The sequence below is a fragment of the Xiphophorus hellerii genome, chromosome 18, assembly GCF_003331165.1.
Source record: "Xiphophorus hellerii strain 12219 chromosome 18, Xiphophorus_hellerii-4.1, whole genome shotgun sequence".
Lineage (NCBI taxonomy): Eukaryota > Metazoa > Chordata > Actinopteri > Cyprinodontiformes > Poeciliidae > Xiphophorus > Xiphophorus hellerii.
In genome coordinates this window covers 31,303,211-31,319,112 of record NC_045689.1, presented here as the reverse complement: position 1 = coordinate 31,319,112, position 15,902 = coordinate 31,303,211, and positions in this window count along the sequence as shown.

Here is a 15,902-nt window from a genome sequence, read left to right as displayed (position 1 = left end):
AGGACAATAGATATTCTTTATTGATTGTCAATAAATCCATTTCTTACTTTTCATTCTGTATGTAATTCTGCATGGGGGTCAAGAGGATAGAGTCTCACTCAATACAGTTTCAGTTGGAGGTGTTGGGCTGCCACACCTGTTGGTAATCAGCTGATTACTTGCTGGAAATCTAAGCAGCTGATGATAACCTATCAGATGTTGCTGTCGCTACCTACAACAACCCATGAAGCAAAGCAGGTCATCACGCTTTTACTTTGAAAACCGACAAGGCAAACTGAAGCTGTGTCCAATCTGTTGGTATACGACTAAAAAAATAATGCTGCGCTGAAGTGCAATATTTCTTGCCACTCATCTCAGAAAGTGAAATTGTCATTTCATAGACACAGACAGAGTAAAAATATTTCAAGATTTTTATTTTTTGCCAGTTTTATGATTATGGTTTACTCTGTGTCACATGGTAAACGTCTCGGCAGGAAACAGAAATCACATCAAACTGCTTTGCATACGCTGATAAGTTTTGTACTAACAACACACTAATGTGTATCGTGACTGCGCCGCTGGATAAAAAGCACCCAACTAAACCTCCTGGTATCCATTAATTACTTTTCATTCTGCATCCTGCATGTAATTCTGCATGTGGGTCAAGATGATACCTGGCAACATGGCAGGTCAGGGTTGTGCCAAATGTCAAGTAGTATATAACATTCCAGTCTTGTTTCTAGGGGAAGTGACTAAGGTATGATTTCAATATACAAGCACAATACATGTTTGACTTATTATTATTTTTTACGTGTAAATGATTTTAAAGCAACAATATCCGCAATGTAGCAACAAAACTCTTTTCTTAGAACATTTTGTTATTCTTCGTTTTTCCAGACCAGCACACTTGCACTGTCTTCCTTTTTTAATGAAAGCGGGGAGCACCAAGTCATCTAAGATTCATTAGCCCAAACAAGGCTGATGTAGTCAACTGAAAAAAGCCCACAACACAGCAGGCCGCAGCTCCATTACAGCACAAATGACATCAGAAAACTATCTCATGAAGAAAAAAAAAAACATTTAGGGAGTTCATTTAGGACGCCTGGTTGCGCTTGCTTTTCCTTTTTTGATAACCTTAATGTCCGCAAACCGAGAGACACGACACTAAAAAGGGGGTTATGGTGACAGAGCCAGTTTGTATTAGAAGACTGCGACTTTTCTGTGTTTGGTTCTCTCTGATTTACCAATGTATAAGGTCATGAAGTATTTCAGACGGCCATAAAATCCAGCGCCCTGTTCGGCGCAGTCTCTGCGGACTACATCCCGGTCACACCCGCTGACTCCTTACACATAGCAAGGCCCATTAAGTCCAGCTACCCGGTTTTATGTTTTCCGCTAGCTGTACTCATTTTATGACAAAAAGTGCTTTGATGGTGTTATGTATTTTAGAGGGAAAAAGGAGGACATGTTTTGTATCTGGGTGCTGTTAGCAAAGAGGGACGAGAGAGCTACAAACGGAAACGAAACAAAGCAAATCTCATCAAATTAGCTCCCAAACTCCACAGGAAAACGCGAGCCGAAAGTGAGAGGGACAAGTAAATACATCTTTGCTTTGAAATCGAATCAACCAGTTTAAAATTGGAGGATCTTCTGTGTGATTAAATCTCGACGGTGTCATTTTTCTTTTAACAAACCTTGTGAAGGGAGATACACGACATCCCTCTTTTGATTCTCGGCCAAAAACAAAGAAAACCGTCACTTATTAGTGAGCTATCAACTTTAATACATTTAAGAAGATTATAAAGGAGAAGAGTCTCGTTTATAGGACGCAGCATAAGGTTTCTGTATTTTGTGTTTACATTTCAACAAAGGGAAACGGCTGTAACCACCAATCTGCAGTGATTGGTGATTACAGCCGGTTTGGAGACTGATTTTTGGGTTTGGATAAAATGGGACTGGTGCAGATTTGTACCAGTTAAAAACAAAAGATGTCTTTCACCAATGTTTTCTGTAGCCTGGTTGATTCTTGTACCTCTTGTGATGTCATAAACACAAGGCACAGATAGTGATGTTTTTTTTTCCTCTGTGTGTTTGAACGTGGTTGTATTTTGTAAAGACCTCCATTGGAGATCCATACATCATTACCCAAATGTGTCCTTATCATCTGCGTACATTTGTTAGTACAAAAAAATGTTACACCGTTTGATAGTTAGGCCTGTCACATTAACAAATTTTACTACTGGACAATTAATTGTTCCAGAAGTTATTGTGATAAACAACCATTTCTAAGTAATGTCATGATAATGGCAAAAATAATAATTCAAGAACACATTCTAAAAGATCAGTAAACTAAATTTTAATGAACATTTAACACTGGAACTGGAAGACATTTGAAATATCCAAAATAAATAAACAAACAAAAAAAAAAACAAATAAAATTAACTTTGAAGTCTTTGTAAACAAAATTCTCCTTACAAAAAGGACTAGTTGAGACCAAAGCACCAAACTGAAGACTTTTATCATCCAGTTTTTGGTAGAAAGAGGAAAAAAAGAGATAAACAATAAATCATGCCAATGGAAATTACTGAGTTTGTTTTAATTTCTCATGTAATTAATTGATTTATTGATTAATGTGACAAGTCTATTGATAGTATCTTTAATGGATGTGCTTTTCTGTTTAGAAAAGTCATACAACAGTCACTATTTAACTACCGTAGAGAGTATGAGAGTGTCAGACACACTGTCAAGTTTTGTCAATGTTTCTAGAACAAAAAGAACAAATACTAGAAATATGATTGTTCTTTTTCACGAGGGAAGTTTATGCTTTTAAACTTAGGTGATCAGGAGCCAATGTTATAATTTGAATCAAGTCCAAAGTACAGTTATTGCCCAGCTAGGCATTTTTTCACTAGTTTCATATTTCATAAGTGGTTTTATAGAGCCAATTTAAACTGCATTCTAGTAAATGCAGTCCCTCATTTTTTGTGTTTGACCCATTTCAGGAAGTGAAATATGAGTCACCACTCTCACTCTCTTCTTAAAGCAGCATATCTAGTTATCGTACTGTGTAGTAATTTGCAGTATAACTGTTTAAAAACTGTGTTGTTTGTGTTTCCATGGAGTTTCCAAGATTTTAAACAATGTATTCAACAGTTTCACAGCAACAAAGGCATCTCTTTATGGTGATATTATTTCTGTACAAAATATGATAGAAATTCTGAGTGTATGCAAGCACAAATGCACATTTCTATAAAATACCAACATAGTGGATTGTAAAGCCAAAGTCATAGTTTCCAATAAGAGGTCATTCTCACAGTCAACAAGAAGAAAACAAAAGCAAACACCTGCGACCGTGACTTCGCTCTACCTGCCTTCAGGGTGGAAGTGAACTCTACAAAGAGAAGGTCTAGTGCACTTTGTCATCCCATGCAGTGACCCCTGTAATCTCTGCTGCTGTTTACCGGACCTATATTTAATGCTCTAACTCTGGTCATGGAGCTGCAATAGTTCAAGAATGAATTATATCGATGCATTCCAGGGCAAAGACATTGAATAAAAAGATGAATTAAATACCATCTGCTGTACCCTTTGAGGAATGAACTCCATGCTTTTTAGTTTATTCTTTCCTGATTAAGAAAGTCACATCACTGATTCAGCATCAATGAGAAGGCATATATTTAACCATAATATGTCTAATATTGATATTGATATTACCAAATGCAGCATTTGACTCGGTTGATCAAAACATACTGATTGAAAATTGGTTGCATTTTCTGGTATTTTGCAAGAGTGACTCAGGTCTGGTTTAGGCCGCCTTTTTATTTGTTGTAAATCTGAGTAAACAAAGACCACATGTGGGGTTCTTCAAGGTCCCATTCTCAATCCACTCTTAGTTTTCTCAAATTTAACACTGAAAAATTGGAACTCACTGTTGTGGTCCCAAAAATGCAAAACTTCAGCAGCACTCAACAAAACTCAATGAGGTTAAAAACTACAGAGGATGAAAGAAACCGACGGCCTTCATGGGCTGAGAACTCAATTTTAACTTCCATATTTTTCATCTGATTTGCTTACAACCATCAACCCTGACAGGATCAAATATTTTGTGAAAAAAGCAAAACCCAGAAAGAATAGAGAATATGTACTTTCAGTTGGTTGCATTAAATGCTCTAACGTGTTTAATGATCTCTGTAAAAAGTCAGTAATGTAGCTGCAGCTCATGGACCAACACCAGGAAGATGGATCACATCAGACCAGTCCTCAATCCTATTCTCAGAATCTCACCATCATTCCTCTCCATTTGCAAAGGGATAGATTTTTTTTAAAAATATTGGAAATGGTCTTTATGTCTTTTGGAAAGTAAAACATCTGAGAACTGCTTGTCATTAGGCTTTAATATATACTTTAACGGAGGAAGGTCAAAGTATCCAACTTTTTGTGATGTTGTGGGGAGAGGCGTGGCAGTGTGACTCGGCTTCGGCTATGGTGGCGACTCTTGCGCTGTTCTTCAAAGTGACATCTCTGGGAGGCACCTTTCGCCATATGCATCACGGTCTCATCAAGTGTTGCAGTCTGCTCAGATTAATGGGGCTGAGAGCTGATTATGCAGAGCTGTACATCATGTCTGTCTGCTGCCTGCTGCTCCCTCTGCCTGTCAATGATCCACTCTGCCGTGTTCTCTCCTCCAACAGAGTAAAGACAGGGGCACCACTGCTTTATTCACACTATTTATTTCAGTAGCTGAATTGTTTTCTTTTTTCATTTACCTTTTGCTGAAGCAGAGGTTAAGTCAGGCTTATATGTTATCCTGAGTACTCTGTTCATCTTTAAAGTCGCCTGCAGCGCCTTTTTAGCCATAGTTACATCATAAACCAACCTTTAAAATGGGTCACCTTTATCACAACTCTTGAAGTGCCGATTTATAAGTGCCCACAGTCAGCATTATGTACAACCGGCCATTTAGTAGAACAAAAAAATAGGTAGGCTATGTTCTTTTTGGAATCCAATGCAAGTGAATAACATCAAATTTGGCCCGAGAATTTAACCAGTTCCTTTTGATTAAATAATTAATAGCAATCAATATCAGCTTTTAATTATTTTCATACAAAAAATAACTGAGCGGAACCTTTGTAATTGTTTGTTTCTCGTACACCCAAAAATCTGACGCATAACCGACGTCTGCAAACAACAGAGATAAATTGTAAAAAAACAAACAAAACACTGCGACAGTTAATGAAGCCACTTCTCTTGGCCCACTAGGGGTTAATTTTTGCTTCAAAGACCGGTCTGATGGAATAGTGGAAAATACTATTGTAATATTGTAAAATACTATTAATTTAGCTAAGCCTAAAGTAGCATCTCAATGCTAACCATGTAGCATCAGCACAAACGGCCTTAACATTAATGTCAGCGTCCACAGGCCACACTTCTAAAGACGTTCCATTATTTATCCGGGCTTCCTGAATGGATTGGAAAGATGAATGGATTATGGATATAATATCACTTTGCACCAATTTGATGGTTTAATAACAAATTTAAAAATATATTTTTGTTGCTGTGTGTCTATTCAATAATTTAGCAGCAAAAAGGGTTTTTTTGATTTGAGAATGAGGTTATTTTGTTAATATATGGTTCTGATTGAAATATGATTAATTGCAGACTCTGCAATTAACTCAATTAAAATTTTTAATGGAGTCCCACTACTGCATAAAATAAAACAAACATAATGAAAAACGAAACATTTATGAAATAAAAAAAGGAAATATTTTTAATGGCACTGCCTTATTTGTTATATTTTTCTTTGATTTCATGCAACCTTTATCTCAAGAATTTAGTACTTTTTTTTTTGCTCGAGAGCAGCTAATAGATTATATCTGTCACCATGGTTATATTCAGCTGATCTTCCTAGCCTAGGAATGACCAAAGAAAGCATCACATGTCTGAACATGACATGTCTGGATGTAAAGAAAAAAAACCCTCAATCTGGTTAGAAAGTGCTTCAGGAGACTGATGGAGGTGTTTGGAGCAGGACATGTAGAGATAAGCCCCCTGTGAACATCACGGTAAATTTCTGCTACTTCCGTAAGCACAGGCTGCACTTTAACCAAAATATGCAGGAATACTGTATTAGTTTGTGCTTTTACATAACGGGGCTGGTGAACAACCGGATACCTGACGACATACTGCTCTGCCTGTAGTTCAGAGCTGCAACAACTTTAGCTAAAAATAACCTTTAGATATACCAGAATCCTGATTTTTTCTTTTATTTCATCTCGTCTTTATAGATGCAGCATAGTGGAACTGTTTGATTTTACCATATGGTGTTGACTGTGCAAATGTTTAAATTTCAAATAAAATCTCTATTTTCACCAGTGCTCTTGATTTTGTCACATTTCTTGCTCAGTGCTTTCCAAGGTACAATATTCTACTGTACAGTTATCAGTATTAACCAATAAACTGACACCTGCTACTTAGTCTGCCGAGCCTTGGTTGATGTTTGTTGTGTTATTATGGAAGATTAACTCTAGCTAAGTGTAGGTGGATATGTGTACGGTATGTTGCCTATGTCAACATATTGGTATGAAAATGAAATATTAAACTGCATTTTGTATAGTAACTAGGGATGCACTGATTTGAAAATTTGAGCCGATATTGATGTGCGACTTTACATATTTCAGATTATACATACTTCAATCCCCTTTCGACACCTTGGAAGAAAAAAAAAGAAAAAAAGACCACACTGCTGACTTCACAATTGCTTCTCTGCTTTTGTTAAACTTTTACTGCATCATTATCACTGTCACATGACCAAACAAATAGCACATGACTAACCTCTCCCCTTCCACAAACAAATGGCAACAAGATGGAAGCAAATATCAGTTGATAATATCGGCCCAGTTTAATTTATCGGACCAATATGTTAAAACATGATGAGTGCAGACACATTGTGCATCCCTACAAGTAGCTGTAACAAACATTGACATATTTAACTGGGATTTTTTTTAATGTTAGGATAATATAAAGAAGGGTATAGTTGCAACAACAAAAAAAAAGAGAAACATTTACATATTAGACCATTTTATACTTTTTTTCTTTTTCACAAAAAGCAGTCTGAAAAGTGTGGTGTGTTTATGTAGTCCACTCCTTTTACTCTTTTACTTAAAAACAATCCAGTAGAACCAGTAACTTTCACAAGATGCCTAATAAGCTGCAGGGCTCAGATGAGAGAATCTGTTGCCAGGGCAACTGTTACTCGTGCACTCCATGTGACTTCTATGGAATTGTTGAAAGGAAGGCAAAGCAAATTTATTTGTAGCACCATTCATACACAGAGTAATTCACTGTGCTTTACAGAAAGAACAAAGGGGGAAAAAGCACCATCTGATGCATAAAAAGAGAAAATTCACGTCACATACAAAGCATAACTATAGACATAATCACATCAAAGGAACTTGAACAAACATAGAAATGTCACAATTTGAGCAAATAAAAAGCTAAGGAATAATAAGGTGATCTTTGACCTTTGAGTAAACTGCTGTAAAGCATAAAGAATTTCCCCTCTGAATCTCTCAGCACACAATACAGCTCACACAACAAATATGTAAGAATGATACAAATTTGACCCTCCAGCGAATCGCACTGATCCAGATGAACAGTGTTTACATATCTTTAAGATGAGATCTTCCTAAGTAGAAAATGTTCAGTACAATATAATGTTTTCTTTCCTTTTCTTCTCTTAACCACGTTTTGTTTTTTTACTTTGATTTTTATATTATTGAAGTCGGGCCACAAACATCCAGCAACTTTTTACTCAACAAACTTGGGCAGTTATTAAACTTGGCTAAAGACAGCAGGGATATTAAAGGAAAGCTCTTGTCTTTGTGGCTGATATTATACCAAGAAACATTTTGTAAACCAACAAAATAGAAAACATTCAACCAGAGAAGTTGCTCACCTGCCTTATATTAAATTAAGGAAAACGGAATGTTTTCAGGATCTAAAATAGTAAGGGGTTTTTTTGGAAATATGTATAAAAAATTCTAAGAAAATTTTTAGCATATTTAATTTGAAAAAAATGTGGCCTGAGTGCTTTCAATTTAGTGATTCTGGTCCATATTTCAAAAAGTTTAGACACCTAGATCAAGACAAGGGACATAACAGACATTTTCCATTCAATCTAACAGAGCTTGAGCTTTCTGAAAAGAAATATTCTGTTATTAAATATGCAAAGTTTAAAAAGACCTCCATCGGCATTCTTCATTATGTAAGGATGCCACATGTAGTTTCACTGAGTTACAGGAATTTGTATGACCTCTATGACATACAAAAATAACTTCCCGTTTGGCCAGTAGGGGGAGCCCTGCACACTTGATTTCTGCCCCAGCCCCAGACCAGCATCACTTCATGCATCTTTATCCATGTCTACCCAGATAGCCCTTTTACAGTCTTTGTTTTGCCCTCCACCTTAAAAGGTCACCCTGTGTATTTTCATTGCTTTTGTTTGTGAGTTGTGGTTGTTTGTCAGAACACAAACCACAAGGATTAGTTGCTTCATTCAGGAGTCAGAGAAAATACCATATGTATTTATCTATGTATGTTTTCCTCATGAACAAGGCCGTCTCACACCAGTTGTCAGTCGAATGTCCCCCCCTCGTCTCCCACTTCACCGTGACTCACGTCGTCCTCGTCTCCTGGTTTTCACTCAGTCACGTCTCCCTCGCTCGTGGCTCACTTCCTGCGCCACTCCCGCCTTATACACCCCGGCTTTGCTCGTGCAGCTTCATCCCCGGGGTGAAGAGCTGAGTCCTATAATTACCCAAGTGTCTGTGAAATGAATCATTGGGTGGCTGATTGAACTGCATGATGGAAAACATTCATTGTGAGCAGTTCAACAGCGTGTTCTTCGCCCTCTGCCGATGACAGGGTTTTTTTTGTTGTTTTTTTTGCCGTGCGCGCGCGCTCCGTGTCACCGCTAGGAGAGACTGGGTGTGGTCTGCAACCTCTGAGCGCGGCGGCAGACTCCCACAGTGTAGAAATACTTTCTGTTCTCGTGAATAAAAGCCAAACGACTTTTAGATTGCTACTTTATAACACTGTGAGGTTGTGAATAAAATCTGAATTTTGCTAAGTAGGTGGATGACCCACATAATGAGCTGAATGTGCTTCTTAACGCGGGTTTCATATGAAACTGGGAAGCCTGCTCCAGGTCTTATGGATTTGTTCATTTGCTACGTTATAATACAGAGATGCTGTATGTTCTGAGAACAGCGTGGGGAGAATTTCAGAGTTTTACATTTGCACATTTTTATTCGGGAAATTGCAAGAAACTGATATGAAGGAGAAACGCCTACAATATGTAGAATTTTACAGACAGCTAAATTCTTTATTTGGGCTTTATTTAGGAGCATGTGTGAGAAATAAAATGTGTGTGATGTTTTGTTTTCTCTTTGGTGATTTTGTTGGTCTTAATTTTCTGTTTTCATGCAAATGTGTTGTTTCACATTAAAACTCTGATTAGATTCACTGTTTGGCCTTCCCTTCACTTCATGCTGTTTTCTTCTCACTCAGGCGTCTTCTTTGCTCTTTGTGTGACTTGTTGTTAATCAAAACGCAGTGATGAAAAGCTTAAGACCAGGAAATAACAGGTATTCGCATATTGTGCCATGGAGTCAGAACAAGCTTGTGGTCTTCCAACGTTACTGGCATGACCAGGAAATCTGACTGTTGATGTGAAGGATGTTACATCATAATCTCGTATTTTTTTTTTCCTCTGACGGAGGCTAAGGGTTTCTTCACACCTTATAGTCCAGTGAATTTGGTTACAACATTTGTTACATTCTCAGTTGCTACGGTTCGTTTTCTCACTGCACTATGAGACGAACCATACCCTTTGAAAAACATGTTCCCCTCTTTCGCCTGTGGTGGCGCTACAACAACAACCACTGAAGGCAACGAGGGGAAAACTTCTGAAGAGACACCGAGCACAATGTCCTTCTTTGCAAAATGTAAACAAAAATGGAGTGGTGACAGACTTTAACAGCTGTAGGATTTCTCTTTTGTCTTTGGCAGAAGACCAAGAGTCATTTCTCCTGCTAGCGCTAGACTTGCATTTTTGTTTTGTATTTACCCAGAATGCCCTGCGTTCATTTCCTGTTTTTGGAGCATTCGCTGGTCCACTTGGCATTCACATATGCATTCAAACAGCACCAGAGTTCACTTTAACCTAGGTTTTACCAGACTAGAACAGAATAGAAACAGCCTTTATTGTCTCACAATATTGAAATTAGCAGTACAAACTATGGAAAATACAAACTGATCCTTATGAAACATACATTTTGATCACCTTCACTCATCCTTTATACTTTGGGACCTTGATTTAAAAGAAAATGCCTTTCCTTTAATCTGAACAGAGAACTTTGGACTACAGAGTAACAGTCCCATTCTTTCCCCCCCCCTCGGCCCAGGTAAGACATGCTTGTCCCATAAACACACAACACGTGCTGGACACATCTACATGACTGGTGGTTTTTAAAGTGTAACTAACCTCCATGTGAAAGCAAAACCCCACCCCTGACAAATTTTGGAAAATTCCAGCAAAGTAGTTAGCGCCAAGAGACAATGAGTTGTCAAAATTTGCTTCAAGCATAAAGAAAGAACTTCAAATAACCTTGACAGTTAATCAGCAAAAGAAAAAACAAGTTGATTTGGGGTTTACTTACACTTTAAAACATTAACTCCAGCCAAAGTCCATGTACCTTTTTCTGCCACACCACTTATGTTCACTTAATATGCTTAGAAACAGCACAACGTAGTGGCTACCATGTTTGCATTCATTCCAATGATTAGTCCATGTTTTTAATGCCCTTCCACCACATTTCTCCACATCTTCACATATGCCTGCACTGTTGCATGTTTTTAAAAAAAATGTTGCACCAACAATCCAACAGTACGATTACTTAATTCAATGCTGCTTTCGCCAAATACTCCATTCAACATTATTCAGTTGACTTCACATTATTTTGTTCAGTTCATTTTTATTTGGCCACTTGGGGTGCTCAACGTTGAGCTTCAATACTTGGATTGTTAGTTGAAAAACCAAAACAAGAGTGATGTCTGAGCAAAAACTAGTCATGACGCAGTAGAATATTAGGAGTTCTTTACCCTTCATTACAATACACACAATATAAAAAGTCATGCTTTAAATGCGACCAAGACACACAATTGAAAGAAGACCGCGTGACACCATTAGTTTCTAAAGTTCATGAGAGCACATTCTTTCATATTCTTAATTCTTACCAGCGTTCACAGGTGCAAGTTTTGTCTTTGAGGTGTTCCTCCTTCAAACAAGGAAATGATATGAACAATAACGGAAAAGACTCCCAACATCAGCCAATAAAACCCACTGAGACACAATAGTGTTCACTTATGCCAAGTGACTTGTTATCAGCAAATGTTTCCTCAATGTGATAATTTGCTCAAACTCTACAGGGGCCGCTCGCACTGCACTTTCCAAGATGAACAGAGCTGATCAGTCTGAAGTTCCACAATGATTTCTCCTGAGAGACGAGTGACATAGCTGTTTACACGATTGACTGCTTAAGTTTCTGGGAACCTTGTCACCTTCAGATGTAATAACACCTCCATCTTTCCAGTCGCCCGAGACGCCCGCAAGGTAACGTACAGATGGGAAATCTTTCAAAGTGACCCTTAAGTTGGCGCCTGATAGTTTCTCTTAATTCCTTTGCTTCAAGTCTGTCTCTACATATCGCTCTCTTTGACATAATATACAATTCATTTAACCTCTACAACCTCTTTGAAATGGACTGTGGGTAACTTCATAAAAACTGCAATCAAAAAAGTATTATCTTAAAAATGTAACTACATTTGTGGTATGTGTTTTGGGGAAGGTCTGCTATTTCTGCTAGTGCAGATTATTGTCCTCTTTTGAGCCACAAACACAAGTTAAAGTTTACAAAATCAATTATAACTTGAACTTGTAAAGGCTTTTCCTGGTCAAACAGGTCACACTACAAGTGATCTGTTTGTTGACTTGGTGATTACAGTACAAGTCACATTCACCTCTTCGCAACACAAATATTCACACATCCATATGCTCATGCACAGATTGCCATTTCGGTGTCGGTGTGTTGCGCAGTGATGTCAGTAAGAGAGCAAATACATTTCCTAACTGAAGGACCTTGGACCAGGACTAGATGGAGGTATTCTTCCAAGCCTGAAAGGGGATCTATGACCCAAACTTTTTGTACTTCTGTTTGGGTCTTTACTGCTTCCATTAACATTACATGCACTAAAAAAAATGAAAAATCAACATCCAACTGTTTTTAGGCAAGAACTAAATGTCTTTTAGTATCTGGAAAATGAGCAGCTTGAACAACCTAGTCCAACACTCCTATGATTAATGAGAAGGATTGTTGTGGTGACGTGCTGAAGGCAGAGTGTCGTAACGAATAGGGGCTTCTTAAAGACAGACGCCCAATTTTAAGGGCGCATAATAAAATGAAATCTCTGTTCATCTATGTTTGTCACATAGAGCAATTTTTATAACTGATGGTAACATAGATTGTGCTATAAAATGGAACTATATCCCTGGAAAATGCATAAGACCACCCCTTACAGGAGCCGATCTGTATTTGCGTCTACTTAGACCAACACAGAGCTGTTAACTGATTTATGAAAAAAACCTTTGCAGCAGTGGCTTAGTGTATGTGCCCCACCATGTCATTTCTCTATTTTTTTTCATTGAATATATATTTTTTGTGTTCCGTTTTGCCATCTATCATTGTAGACAGCAACTTGTCCAGTGCGAATCCCCCACCTCTCATGGAGTCCATCCCTGCAGCAACACTGAACCGAATTAAGCTTGTGTATGAAATGGATGAATGTTTTATTTATTTATACAGTGTTTATTTACATTTTTGGATGATTCCAGCTGAAGAGATTCGTCCTGTGGATGAATTCATTTTTTGAGTATGGCATCATGTACTTCAAATATAGAAATCCTTTGACTGAGTGAGATTTTTTTTTATGCCTATTGCATCAAGAGAAACTTATTTAAAGGCACTTTGAAGATGCAAGTCTGCAATATGACTGTTTACTTGAGTCATATTTGTGCTCTGCTGTTGAGCCAAAACTCAGCACTTCAAGCCTTGGTTTTCTCTCTCAAAGCTCTTTGTGCCCAGTGGTTTGATGCAGACGCTGTGCTCACAGAGACGAAGAGAGATGGAGGGACAAACAGTGTGTGACAACAGCTCTTCTCCCCTACTGGCATTAGACATGGGACTTTATACTGAGGAGAGGATGAGTACTGTTGCAAAGTCAATAGGACAGAGGAGGAAAGAGGCTGCATGGCCATGATTGTTTAATTAGAGTTTACTTCATGTAGTGCCAAACGAAGTGCAAACAAACAGAATAAAACTAAAAAAAAAAAAAAAAGGATTGACAAAACAGATTTTTCTTGGCTGGGAGTCATTGCCACAGACTGTGATGGGCTCATGAGATTCTGGTAAGTTGCAGATAGTGTTGTCAGTGGAGAGGCTTAGCTTTAGTTCAGAGCCAAGGTTTCCTTTACAAAACAATTAAAATTGGAATACACAGTTTTACTGTTTGTTCATTCTTGCTGTGTGACACTGAACATTTCCACCACTGTGCTTTTCCAAACTTCAGAAATGCGACTCTCAACTGTCACTTTAATAATGCAGAAATTAGGTCACACAAGTCCAGTTTATTTCACTTTGTTCTAATACTAACTTAGACACGTCATGATTGGTTAAGTTTTTTTTGACCCACATACAGAAATGTTTATACACAAATGCAAAGGTTTATTGCAAATGAGCAATATACAGATTATGCTTCTGTAATCAGACTTTTTTATTTTTTTGAGATCAAGTTTTCGAGTAAGATGAATCTTACAATTGGCTAGAATCTTAGTCTGCTTTACTTTGTAGTTGCTGCTAGGCTGTCTGGATGTGAACTGGGGATCCGGGGTGGACATGGTTGCATGGGTTTGAGAATCCAGTGGTGCAGAGAAAGCTGGCTCTAAGGATGGACAGGGGAATGCAGTCGGTGAGAACCATAGAGGATGGCTTGGATGTGGTAATTTGTGGAAGGGGTTATTTCAGATAAGCTCATTTATTCTTGTTCTCTTGTTGTTGTGATTTTTGAGGTTAATGTTTCTGAGAGGATGTGAGGTAGTGTAGTCAAATGGTCAAACAGGTGAAAAAACAAACAAAAAAAACAACCCAGCATCAGTCACCAGGTCCAGTTTCCTCTGGTGAATTTTACTGTGTTTTTTAGGCTCCGACATCCACCCAGAGCATCTGAAAGCTGACTGTTCTTACAGTAAAATGGCAACATGCCTGCACTTTATTGGACCATATTATAATAAAACAGGTTAGACCAAACAATAAAATTTAAACAGGATTAAGGTTATTAATCTAATTTACAAACACATCTACATAACTAAATGGTCTGCAAAGTAACACATTTATTGCAGGGCAACTCAAAAGGTCAAAGAAAAACAGACTATATATATACAGTACAGACCAAAAGTTTGGACACACCTTCTAATTCAATGGGTTTTCTTTATTTTCATGACTATTTATAAGGCAAAAAATCCCACTTATTAACCTGACAGGGCAGGTTGACCTATGAAGTGAAAACCATTTCAGGTGACTACCTCTTGAAGCTCATCAAGAAAATGCAGAGTGTGTGCAAAGCAGTAATCACAGCAAAAGGTTGCTACTTTGAAGAAACTAGAATATAAGGGCTATTTTCAGTTGTTTTATACTTTTTGTTTAGTGCATATTTCCACATGTGTTATTCATAGTTTTGATGCCTTCAGTATGAATCTACAATGTCAATAGTCATGAAAATAAAGGAAACTCATTGAATTAAAAGGTGTGTCCAAACTTTTGGTCTGTACTGTACATATATATATATATATATATATATATATATATATATATATATATATATATATATATATATATACACAAAATATGTGTGTATGTATATACACACATAGAAAACCCTCAGTTTGGTATAACCCAGTGATGACATCATCCAGCTATTTAAGCAGGAAATGGTGGGGTGGCGCCTCCCACACACCTTCTCAGGCTGTAACGTCATAAAGGTACCTGGAAACAAAACATATTCACCTAATGGTCCAGTTAGTTAATGCTAACAGAAGTGTTAGCTTTAACTAACAGAAAATCCAGTTTACATCTGTCAGAGATGTAAACTGTTTACATCTCTGTAAACTGTTGCAATTTACAGAGATGTAAACTGCAACATAATACTACCACAAACAAACCTGGGGTAGTGAGTAAAGCAAAGTTGTAACAGCAGTGTTTAAATTAGCGCATTATGACCAACACTGATGCAGACCAGAAGACTTAAAAAAAAAAAAACAATCATAATATCCCATAATGGTTTTTGGTGCTGCCCCACCACATGTTAGGGTGGTGAATAGATTGCTCGTAGGGTTTGGTTTGTTTCAAGCAGTGCAGTGTGAAAGCATACCGCACCAGCTGAAAACGTAATAAATGTTGCAACTTTACAATCAAACCGAGTGTATCGAACTTTCGGTTGTGAAAACACCCAGAATCTCCTCAGTGACAGCTGCTCTCTGTTTTCTTTTTTTCTCAAGCTGAAATAGGGGCTCCAGAATAGTCTACAAGAAGACTGGGATGAGTCTATTAATCCTAATCTGGCAAGTTCTAGGCTTATACTACAGCATGTTTTGCTTTTCATTTGCAACAAAAATAAAATGATGAATCTAAAAAGTCAGGAACGGTTTAGTGGCGAAGAAAGCGGTGACTTAATTTCTCACATTGTCTTGCAGTGTACTTTAAGACGACTAAATGGAAAGAGATTCCTAATGGTATTGAAGGATTGACAGCACT